This window comes from Cryptomeria japonica, chromosome 3 (assembly GCF_030272615.1).
Source record: "Cryptomeria japonica chromosome 3, Sugi_1.0, whole genome shotgun sequence".
Taxonomy (NCBI): Eukaryota; Viridiplantae; Streptophyta; class Pinopsida; order Cupressales; family Cupressaceae; genus Cryptomeria; species Cryptomeria japonica.
This window is the reverse complement of record NC_081407.1, coordinates 183,362,587-183,375,651: the sequence shown is the minus strand read 5'-3', so window position 1 is coordinate 183,375,651 and position 13,065 is coordinate 183,362,587. Positions and strand designations below refer to the sequence as shown.

Genomic DNA, 13,065 nt, shown 5'->3' with positions numbered 1-13,065 from the left:
ATCATCTTACATCAACATCCTAAATATCACTATATTTACTTGTGGTGTTTAAACTTTTCTATTGAACTATTGAATCACCAACATGAAATTGACCAAAGGAAAGCATTCCTTGTTTCTAACAAATGCATAAATGATCCGTATCGGCACCATACTTTTTAGATATAAAACTTGAAAAGACAAAAAAGTTACAGACAATATATCAAGTAGAATTCTAATATGCAAGTAGAGTTTGGATTAATAGATGCAACACTTGATTCCACAAATGTGTTTTGTGGATACATGTTATTAAAAATATTAAATAGGAAAACTACATAGAGATATTCCTCCAATCTTTTCCAAATTTAACAATGACAATCACAATAGTAAGAATCCCCATGGACTAGATCGTGATCCAGTGAATGCCTTTTCATGGACTACTACAAGTACCCACATAATCTTAAGACCAGTTTCATCCTTTTCCTTTGTTTCTAGTCAAATCAGCTTATCAATGACCATCCAAATGCAAGTATTCACAAGGAAGACAATTCAGCTGATTGGATTGCTTGATACCAAGATCCTTCCTGTAAGACAATTAAAAGGCCTTCTTTGGAATTCTCCTATTAACATTATTGATAACAAAACTACTCACAATATGTCCAACCTCAACCGATGTTAGTTTATTATTACAAAGAAGGTAATCTAAAAGATCCTTCAATACCCTTAAAGGGATGATTATGGTGTCCAGCAATCTCATTCTAATCAGCTAAGTTGACTTCCTTGAATAATTCCTTGCTTGATCACTTATATGCTGATCTGAGTTGAAACTAGAACAAAAGGATGAAACTAAACTTAAGGTTAACTGGGGTTTGTATCAGTCCATGAAAAGTCGTTCCCTAGGTCATGATCTAGTACATGGGATTCTCACTATCAATATTGTTCATAGTAGTCTTTTTCCTTAAGGCCTTGCATGGGGATTCGAGTTGCAAAACTTCAATAAACGATCAGTGGGCGCCTTGGAATTGGCCTCTGCATATCGTTTCCCAACAACTTATTTTTAGATTCCGGATTGAATCTGTGCATACCTTTGCAATTTCCCACTGTGACACGAGTCATGAGGACTGTAACCCTTTTGCGCTGGGTTCTCAGATTTGCGTGATCCAGTCACATTGCCAACACCTTTTTCTTCTGCCATAGCACCTTTTAGGACAATTAGTTCGTCAATATACATGGTTTATCAAAGTTTTGAACTACCCAAGGTAAACAACAAGATTTCTAGTTGATCAATATACTACCTGTTGCCTAGAATTGCATGCAGCACAAGGATAGTTCTTTCTTCTTCTGGTTGAAATGGACCTCGCTTAGAATCAGGTCTCAGGTAATTAGTCCAACGCAGCCGACAACTCTTCTTAAAGCAAAGAAGCTCTGTGCATAGATTCATAACATTCATACTTATAAGTTCACATTTAACAGTTTGTAGAATTTACCTAGGACAGTCAAATCTTAAATTGAGAGAATCGTAGGATTTTACTATGAAAATTACTTGACCCTACCTGTCAAATTATTGCAGCGATATGTCAGTCGAAAGATCGAAGAATACATGTTACCTTTAAATGTAGATTGTGACAGATTCCAAGAGATCAAAATCTACCTTCATATCACAACTAATAAGGGGGACATATATTAACTGTTATGATCATACTTATCATCGTGCAAATGGCGTGGAGAAACATGGTCCGCGATTCGATTCTTTCTTACTGGCCTGCTCCCGCGGCAGAATAAGTAAGTCTGTATCAGTCAGAGACTACAAGAGATCAAAAATTATTAATCATCAATACTTACACATGACTGGCTGCATATCATTTTCGCGCTTTAACAGGGTTTTGGAGTGGGCCAAAAGTAATTATCGGTTCGAGTACAGGGTATTAATGATGATACTTTTTATAATTGGAAGGGCGTGGAGAACCATTTTCTAAAGCATGTTTTTATTGGGAAAAGAATACAAATATGGTTGTGTGAAGTATTTACGCGGAATTAGGGGTTTCATTTTGGGTAATGTCTATATAACAAACTAAATTGCAGTGACAAGATATTTATTTGACATAAATTAGTAGTTGCACATGATTAAAAATATCTTTATTATTAGAGCTATAAAATACATTATCCTTCATTTTTGCAGCTGTCAAATCCTTAAAAAAAAAATATGTAAAGAGCCTTTGGCTACCATTGTTTTCAACAAATCATTTAAAGTTCACCACCTATAATATTTAATTTCTGCATAACTGCGTTCTGATTTTTAACCTTAATAATAAATACAAAATAAATATCTTTGTGAGATGAAATCATAATTTAAATGAAGTTAGCAAATTTAGGGATAGGGCATCCTCTCAAAATTTACATTATTCTTTTCATTTGAGATTAATGTAAAAAAATTGGAGCATATGGCTCCTCCACATTTTTAATGTATAAATTTTAAATTTTATTTTTTTATAAAAATGTTATTTTAATGAAAAGGAAGAGGTGTGATTTTAGATAGTTGGAGGAACGAACAAGTTGGAGCATTTTACAAATGGTTCGTGTTGTGTTGGAGTGGTTTCCAACCCTGATCGTGGGGGAGGGAGTGCAGCCTCCTCCACACGAGTAAGCCCTCTTTTTTTTCCTTTCTCTTTTCTTGGCATTTAATTCAGTTGTGTGTGTGGTTCAACTTTCATCCAAGCCACTATGTTAGGGTTTAATGCGCTTCAATGGATGGTGCTATGACCAACGACACATTTAGTAAGGAGGGATCGCCCTCATTCTTAGATGTGGTTGCTGCAAACAAGGATAAATCTTCTAAGGTGGCTCTGGTAGATGCTCCATTATGTGTTCCTAATGAAGAAAAATTCATAGTAAGTTGTTCAACCATAACAGAAGGTAATGGTGACAAAGGAAGAGGTAAGCATACTACCTTTCCCCTGCCCACTCTCTCCATTGTTCCTAATGATGTTATGATTAAAGCAATTCACAATGACAAATCTAGGTTAAAAGATATTGCCATATTCTTGGTAGTCATGGACATGACTAAGTGCCCAACTCACAAATTTTTAGATGAATGGTTTAAAAACATATGGGTTAAGAAATCAGGGCTCCATATTTCATTTTGTAGGATGATTCAAAAAGGTTTATTTACTTTTTTTTTTCAAGGATGCTAAATCTCAAGTGGCGGTTGTAGAGAAACAATTTTGGTCCATAGGAAGTTTCACTTTTAGGGCTCTTAACTGGACTCATGATGCAATTAGTGATGATATTCTTTCCTTATCATGCCATAGATGGGCCATTGCTAAGAATTTTCCTTCAATTTTATGGAATTTCATTATATATTTGCTTGAATACATAAAGATAGTGATTAAGGTTGACAACACTCAATCTCTCATCCCCCATTTGGATGCTCGAGTCTTAATTTCAATTAATTCAGGCCGAGATATAACTAGGTTTATCAAAATCAACATTGATGGAAATCCCATGACTTATTTGATTGAAACTATAGGTAGAATCAATGCATGTTACTTGTGTAGACATGAAGGGAATATTAAGAAGAATTTCCCTATTTGACCTCTCGTAAACCTTTTGATAATTTGAAAGGGTCTAACAATAATCGCTTTATGAGAGCTGATAGAATCAATGCTCATCCTCCATTTTTGAATAGCAATGAGTCCCAAGCCCTATTGATGGAGAAGCTCAATTCTCTCAACAAAGCTGTGAAGGACGAGATCTCTTCCCCAATAGTTTAACTCTCGGTTTTAGATGACTACAATGTTAGGACCCGGAGGCAACTGAGAGGGGGGGTGAATCAGTTGTCTATTAATTTCAACCCAAATATAACTTAACCAATCTTAATGCATAATACCAGTAAACCAAACTTAATGTTGGTCGATAGTTTAACAGTTCATAATCGTACCGATAAATTTTAATGCATGAAATAAAAAGACAAATAACATCCACAACACATAACACAAATATTTGTACGTGGAAACCCTATAAGGGGAAAAACCATGGTGGGAAACCTTACCCACAATCAGATGATACTACTGCAGATAGTATGTGTGTACAAATGGGGTCTACACATGCAGAAAGACCAACTGCCTAGAGCTCACTACTCAATCACAAAATGGGAGTCACACTTACTACAATTGGATGGTTAAATCCAATGATAATGTACTGCTCAAAATAAAATCTTCATATGCTGGATTCAGTACCGGTTAAGCTCTGATTGTGTTCTTCATACCTTCCTTGAATCTTCAAATGATGTATGCATATATAGCTTTTCTTATATTCACATATACCTGATTACAACCTTGTAATATCTTCTACCTTCCCTTATATCAATCTCACAAATGAGATCTTACATATATATCAAAACCTAAGGCCAAATGTGTAGGTCGGCTCACTTATAATATTACAATTAAATCAATTACAAATGAATCAATATGCGATGTATCATGTTGGCTCAATGCATTTACAATAATAAACAATCAATAAAACATTTCCATAATGTGTCATGCTGATCTGGAATAGATAATGCTTGTCAGTCCATAACCTAGACCTATTTGCCGGTAACAGCAAATATACAAACTCGATTAGACCAATAACCAAATCACCAAAACCAAGTGTCCAAACAATTTCTTTGACATAACCAAGTAATCTCTAGATGATAACAGATCATCCTCAGTGTCGGTGAACAATAGAACCTATCGATGAACCAGATACCAGTGACTGTGCATAAGTCACTAAACATGCCAGTGAACATAACCAAAGATCTTCAGTGTTGATAAGTGTTCACATCAATGACAAAACCAATGCAACACATCCATAATACCAACAATCTCCCCCTTTGGCATTGATGGCAACACAAGATGGAAAAACCATCTAAGTGCCAAAGCAGAAATGCCAAAAACCAAAAACCAACAATCTCCTAAAGAGATTAATTACCAGAAATCAAAATACATAATATTACTCCTCCTAGGAATAATCTCTCCCCAAAAGATAAGTTGTTTTTCCATAGATATCTCTTCCTCTTTGACATCAAATGCCAAAACAATACAAAACCAAATACAATTAGTTCATAGAACTTATTACAAATACCAATTGTTATAACTAAATTTATCCAACTACGCCCCTTGAGAAGTAGCTCTCCTTCATCAAAGTTGGAATAAGATTTCTCTATTAATTCTGTCGGTCTGATGCCATGCTCCAACTGTATAAGTCTCTACCGATGAGGGTATAACTCCAAGCTACTCTTTGAGATATTCAAAAGTTTCCTTAGGCAAAGGCTTAGTAAATATGTCTGCAATCTGCTCTTTAGCACTCACATAAACCAATTTCACTTCTTTTTCTTCAACATTCTCTTTCATAAAATTGAATTTGATAGAAACATGTTTAGTTTTAGAGTGAAATACCGGATTCTTTGATATATCAATTGTTGCCCTATTATCATAGTAAATGATTATAGGTTATTTGCATTTTACCTTTATGTCTTTCAACATTTGCTTAATCCATAATACCTGTGTACAATTAGTTGCTGCTACAACATATTTTGATTCTACTGTTGATAGTGATGTACAACTCTATTTCTTGCTCAACCATGAAATCAATCTACTACCAAGAAAAGATGCTCCATTGGTGTTGCTCTTTCTGTCATCTACATCTCCTACCCAATTTGCATCTGTGTATGCACATAAATCAAAAAAATTATCTTTAGGATACCATAAACCAAGATTTGTTGTGCCTTGTAGATACCAAAAAATCCTTTTCACAGTTGATTCATGATTTTCTATAAGATTACTCTGAAATCTTGAAACAATACATACTGCATTCATAATATCAAGTCTTGTTTGTGACAATAATAGTAAACCTCCAATCATAGACTTATATCTTGTCGGATTAACAGGTTTTGATTCATCTTTCAATGATAGTTTATCAGTTGTAGTCATAGGAGTACTTACCGGTTTAGAGTTTTCCATACCAAATTTCTTTAGTAGCTCTTTTTATTGATTTATGAATATACCTTTATCAGTTTGTGAAATCTGTAATCCTAAAAAGAATTTTATCTCCCCAATCATAGACATTTCAAATTCTTCCTACATCTTATTAGAAAAGTCTTTACACAATTCATCTTCTCCTCCAAAAATGATATCATCAACAAAAACTTCAATAACCAAGATGTCATCATTAGTCACTTTGTAATATAATTTGTTGTCAACATTACTTTTAGTGTAACCAAGCTTCAAAAGATATTTGTCCAATCTAGCATACCAAGCTCTAGGAGCTTGCTTCAATCCATATAAAACTTTCCTTAACCTGCAAACCATATCTTTGTCATCTGTCAAAGAAAATCCATTAGGTTGTTCAATGTAAACTTCCTCTTCAAGATCACCATTTAGAAATGCACATTTAACATCCATTTGATATACTTTATAGTTCTTGTGTTCTGCAAAAGCTAAGAATAGTTTGACTGCCTCAATTCTAGCTACCGATGCAAAGGTTTCATTGTAGTCAATTCCTTATTTCTGTGAATATCCCTTACACACTAATCTTGCTTTGTTTCTGATTATCTTACCATCTTCATTAAGTTTATTTCTGAATACCCATTTAGTTCCAATTACATTTTTGTTTTTAGGCTGGGGAACTAATGTCCATGTGTTATTCTTTTCAATTTGTTCCAATTCATCTTCCATAGCCTTAATCCAATGTTTATCTTCACATGCCTCATTAATAGTTGTTGGTTCAATTTGAGAAATTAAACATACCTCTTCATTTGTCAGTCTTCCTCTAGTCATTACACCCTAATACTTATTCCCAATTATTTGACTTTCAAAGTGATTCAGTCTTACATACTTGGGTGTATTCACTTGTTGTTGTTCTTCAGTCACTGTGGAATTCTCAGATGATGTCGGTGTGACTAGATCAACATTCTGTATTGGTGTATTAGGTGTAGGTTCACTTGTGATTATCTCAACTGTCGGTTCAAAGTCCATAGACCTTGAATTACCTCTAAACTATTCATCAATCTTCACATTTGCACTCTCAATGATTTTCTGCAATCTCTCATTAAAATATCTATATGCCTTGCTCTTAGATGAATAACCAAGAAATATTCCTTCATCACTTCTAGGATCAAATTTACCGATATAATCATCTCTCCTAATATAACATTTGCTTCCAAATATTTTGAAATATTTAAGAGTAGGAATATTACTAAACCATAGCTCGTGAGGGGTCTTACTAGGTTCACCTTTGATATGAACTCTATTGAATGTGTAAACCATTGTATTCATTGCTTCTCTCCAATACACATGAGGTAAGTTTTCTTCTGATATCATGCTTCTAGTTGCATCCAAAATAGTTATGTTCTTTCTTTCCACAATTCCATTTTGCTGGGGTGTTTGAGGTACTGATAATTGTCTTCTAATTCCATTCACTTAACAGAATGTATTAAATTCCTTAGATGTGAATTCACCTCCTTTATCTTATCTCAAACATTTGATTTTCTTACCGGTTTTATTCTGTACCATTACCTTGAATAGTTTGAATTTTCCAAAAGCTTCTGATTTCTCCCTAAGAAAAGTAACCCAACACATTCTAGAATAATCATCAATGATTAGCATAAAATATCTATCTCCTTGTAAACTTCTAGTTCTTGCTAGACCACATAAATCAGTATGAATTAAATCAAGAACATTATTGGATTTCTCTAGAATACACTTAAAAGTTGTTCTAACTTGCTTTCTAAATTGACATTCCTTACATATCAGATTGTGAGGTTTTATAATCTTAGGTAAATCCTACTGCCTTAGTAGTACTGATTTTTACAATGCAATCAAAATTTACATGACAAAGTCTCTTATGCCATAACCAACTTTCATCAATATGTGCAATCAAGCATGTCTTCTCATTGTTATTCAAGTGAAAGATATTACCTCTAGTCTGATTACCAGTTGCAATTTCCAAACCAATTTTGTTCATGATTTTGCATTTACCATTCTTGAATTGTAACTGAAATCCCTTTTCAACTAATTGACCAACACTCAAAAGATTATGCTTCAAACCTTCAACATAATAAACATTGTTAGTATTGTGCTTACCATCAAAAGATATAGTGCCTTTTACTCTGATCAAACAAGCTTTATCATCCCCAAATCATACTAGACCTTCATTGTATTCCTGAAAAGTTAAGAATTTACTTTTATCACCTGTCATATGATGTGAACATCTAGAATCAATGATCCATTCATCCTTTTCTTCAATTTTAGTTGCCAGGGCCTTCTCTACCAGTTGTACAGTAGGTGTCGGTCGATCTTCTATTATTGCAACAAAAGCCCATCCATTGTTTTCTGGTTCCTCATCAAAATCATCAGTAACTCCTTCATCAGCATAGTAACATGATTTATCTCTATTCTTCTCAAATATGTATCTCTGATATTCAGGGTTAGGCTTATATGTTTTTTTTAGCTGCTTCTTTCAATCTTGCATGTCTATTAGGACACTTAGATGCCATTGATAGTTCTGATACTTAAAGATAAGTATAGATGCCAAGCTAATAAGATGAGAGGGGGGGTGAATCATACAAACTTAATCTTCCATAAACACAACAGATTCAACCTCGGTAACCTATACTTCAGTAATATAACCAAAACTGCTAAACATGCAAACTCAAAAGCATATAAACATCATAACACTCATAATACCAGATTTAACGTGGAAACCCAAATAGGGAAAAACCACTGTGGGATTTCGGACCCACTAAGAAATATAGTCTTCTAGAGTATGCTCGGTTAAAAGAAAATCCTATTAAAGATTACAAACACATTGCTAGATGTGACCCAGTTAAGGGATTTCCCTCAGATCTGTTAGGATCTTCACCTTGTTAGAAGTGACCTTGTTAAAGGATTTCAAACACTTGATCAGAATGTCACCTTGCTAGAGGGTTTTACAAATAAGACTATTAAGTCCACTCGGTTAAGAGATTTTCAGTCACTTTACAAAATAACAGTAATAAAAATCTATCTGCAACTTCACATCTAAAATGCTAAAGCAGATTCTTATTTGCTCAATACAATATAGACATAGAACTAATCTTGTCCTTCTGTTGGGCTCTATACTCTGTTATTCAAAAAGGTCTTCAAGATTTTGTGCTCCGTAATCACTATGTAGCATCCATGTGCATACACTTGCCTGCATACATTGTTTATCAACAGTTCCCTATTTATAAACAATTTGCCAACCACTTAATCTCCTTGATCACATTTCTCATGATCAATCATAGCCATCAGATCTTCAAAATTTGACCAGGTTCAATGTATCCTTTGATCTCAAAACATTTTACCCCACCTTGGAACTTGCATACATTTCTTGGAACTTGTGCTAGGGTATTATGGTTCAATCTGAGCTGTAGATCTTCCTGTCGATTTTCCTTTGCCATAGATTCTTTAACAAACTTCATTCACGACATACCAATCATTTAATCATAGCCAACTCATCAGCTTCCTTCATTAAATAATACTTTTATTCATTCAATGCATTCTGTTACTACTCAGTTGCAACTCGGTAAATACTAAACTTCACTCAATAGACATTCAGCCTTCATTAACCGATAGCAATAACCTTAGGGTTTACTGACTAGGTTCCTTAGGGTTTACCGACTAGGTTCTTTGCTCAGTAACATAGTATAATATTAACCTTACAATCAATAACATATGTATGATATCAAAACAATCTAAACATCATGATCTCATCATTGTCTAACTCGGTAATAGTTGCCCATTGAATAACTTATTCCTTCCCCTTATTCATCATATTCTTTCTATGTCTTTTACCGACATCTTTATACTCATCAATTTATACTTCTCAAGATATGGCAACAACATACTGAATTAGAAAATCAATTTCTTGACATCAATGACAAAATAATAATATTAAGACAGTAAATATCCTTAATCAATTATATCCATAATCATCAACAACCTTCTCAATATCCTTAGTGAAATGCCAACAATCTCTCCTTATCTATTATAATGCCAAATGCCAACAATCTCCCCCTTTGGCATTGATGGCAAAACCAATTGATTTGACCTAATTGATTCGGATTGCTATGACATTTTGAAATGCTGAAATGCTCTCCCCCTGTCATCAGAATTCTCCCCCATACATTAGTCTTCTCCTCTTCTTCAGTCTTCTCCTCTTTCTTCAGTCTTCTCCCCCTTTGACAATAATGCCAAAAAGTAAAGAACTAAAACATAATTTCTTCCTGTATGAAGTGATTTCCTGCTGTTGTGTGTCAATGTAGTCTGGGTCAGAGCATTTATCTTCAATTCCTATTCCCTGTATTATTTCCTGTACACCTTTAGAAAACATCCTAAAGTGTGTAAATCAGCATCAACTCCTAAAAGATATTCTGTAGAGTCATCGAATTGATGCTTTCACTGAACTCGGTCAGTGAGTGGAAGATAGGGGTAGGACCCCTAACTTACTTTTGAGATACTCAAAAGTGTCCCTTGGTAGTGGCTTGGTGAAGATATCTGCTATTTGTTCCTTTGTGCTAACATACTCCAACACCACTTTCTTCTCTTGAGCTTCTTCTCTAAGATAATGATATTTGATAGAGATGTGCTTTGTCTTAGAGTGCATAATAGGATTCTTTGAAATGTTAATGGCACTAGTATTGTCATAGAATATAGTTACTAGCTCGATAAATTTCTCATTTATACCTTCCAACAGTTGTTTGATCCATGCTATGTTGGTACAATTCAATGTTGCAGTAACGTATTCAGCTTCTGTTGTTGACTATGAAACACATCCTTGTTTCTTGCTAAACAACACACTAGTCTTTCTCTTAAAAAGAAAGCTCCTCCACTTGTGCTTTTCCTATCATCAATGTTGCCTGCCCAATCAGCATCAATATAAACTTTTAAATCAAAGTCATTTCCTTTCTGGTATACTAAGCCATAATCCTCAGTGCCTTTCAAGTATCTAAAAATTCTCTTGATTGCTGTCATGTGTGTTTCCTTAGGATCTACAGAGAATCTTGCAACTATACCTACTGCATGTGCTATGTCTGGCCTGTTGTGAATAACATATTGCAACTTTCCAATCATCGATCGATAAAGTGTCTCATCAACAGATGTAGATTCATAATTCTTTGATAGTTTACAATTGGTAGTCATAGGAGTATTTACTGGTTTTGAATCCTCCATTCTAAATTTCTTTAAGATTTCCTTTATGTACTTGGATTGAGTAATGAAAATCTTATCCTTCATTGGCAGTATCTGTAAACCTATTAAATACTTTATCTCATCGATTAATGACATCTCAAATTCTTTTCTCATTTTATTCCCAAAGTTCTTGCATAAAGAGTCATTTCCACAAAAGATAATATCATCAACAAATATGGCTGAGATCAGTATTCCATTTTCATCATTCTTCATTTACATGTTATTGTTTTCACTTGTCCTTATAAAACAAATCTTGATTAAATAAGAGTGTAATCTTTCATACCATGCTCTAGGTGCTTGTTTTAGATCATATAAAGCTTTGTTCAATTTACATACCTAATCTTTATTCTTGTCTTCAACAAATCCTTCAGGTTGTTCAATAAAAACTTCTTCTTCTAATATACCTTTCAGAAATGTAGATTTGATATCCATTTGATATACCTTGAAATTTTTGAAAGTAGCATATGCCAACAATGTTCTTACTCCTTCAAGTCTAGCCATAGGTGAAAAAGTTTCACCATAATCAGTTCCTTCTTCTTGAACATAACCTTTTCAAACTAGTCTTGCTTTATTTCGAGTGACCTTACCTTTTTCATTCAGCTTGTTTCTAAAAATCCACTTTGTACCGATTACATTTTTGTCCTTCGGTCTTGGAACCAGTGTCCATGTGTCATTCTTCTTGATTTGATCAATCTCTTCTGTCATAGCATTTATCCAATCTTCACTGTTAAATGCCTCTTTCACTATTCTCGGTTCAAATTCAGATATCAAACATGTGTTCTGTCTTAGTTTGTTCCTTGTCACCACTGGATCATCCTTATCTCCTATAATCTGACTTGATGCATGATTTCTTCTGACATACTTGGCTAATACAAGCTCAGTAGGCTCTGTATGATCTTCTTCATCACTTGGTAACTAAATATTTTCTTCATTTCCTTCTGCAGTTTGCTCGGTAAGACTTGTCGATTGAACATAGACAAATTCATCATAATCTTCTGATTCTTTGGAATTTCCTTCATCATTTCTTTCTGCAAATTCGTCAATTTTCACATTTCCACTTTCTACTATTTTGTTAGATGATTTGATTAGACATTTAAATGCTTTGCTTCTAGAAGAATAACCAAGAAATGTTCCTTCTTCATTTTTCTGATCAAACTTGTCATTTCTATCATCTTTGTGTACATGGCATCTACTTCCAAAGATTCATATGATCAGAAAAATGGACTCATATGTTTCTTGTCATACCAGATTTCATATGGTGTCTTCAAAGTTCCTTTCTTCAGTTGTACTCGGTTCAGGGTGTAAATTGTTGTGCTTATTGCTTCTCTCCAAAATGTTTGTGGCACTTTCTTTTCAATCATCAGGGTTCTAGCACAATCCATAATAGATCTGCTCCTTCTCTCAGCAATTCCATTTTGTTGTGGAGTTCTCGATGCAGAGACTTGTCTTTTTATACCATGATCATTGCAGAATAAGTTGAACTCATCAGATGTGAACTCTCCTCCTCTATCTGATCTAAGACATTTCAGTTGTCTTCCTGTTTCATTTTCAACTCTTGCCTTGTACCATTTAAACATTTGAAAAGCTTCTGATTTTTCTTTTAAAAACATTTTATCACCATAATAACTTTGAACTTCCATAGGACCACAAAGATCAGTGTGCACAAGATCTAAAATTCCCTTAGAGGTGTAGGACTTACTTGTAAAGCTTGATCTTGTCATTTTACCCATCTAGCATCCTCGACACATAGCATTCTTAGGTTTTTCAAGACTCGGTAGACCTCTTACTTGGTGCTTCTTACTTATTTTGATCAAATTATCAAAATTTACATGACAAAACCTTT

At 34.2% G+C, this 13,065-nt stretch overlaps 1 long non-coding RNA gene across 2 annotated transcripts; it reads right to left on the bottom strand.

Moving 5' to 3' along the window:
- Positions 1-204: 204 nt before the first annotated feature.
- On the bottom strand, positions 205-1,392 carry LOC131037376 (uncharacterized). 2 transcript variants are annotated; one of them, XR_009104211.2, is made up of 2 exons: positions 1,272-1,392; positions 205-1,176 (listed from the first exon to the last, which is right to left on the bottom strand). It is a non-coding gene; the product is annotated as an uncharacterized LOC131037376 (long non-coding RNA). The 2 variants fall into 2 exon arrangements; XR_009371844.1 differs by having other exon boundaries at positions 205-1,164.
- Positions 1,393-13,065: the final 11,673 nt, after the last annotated feature.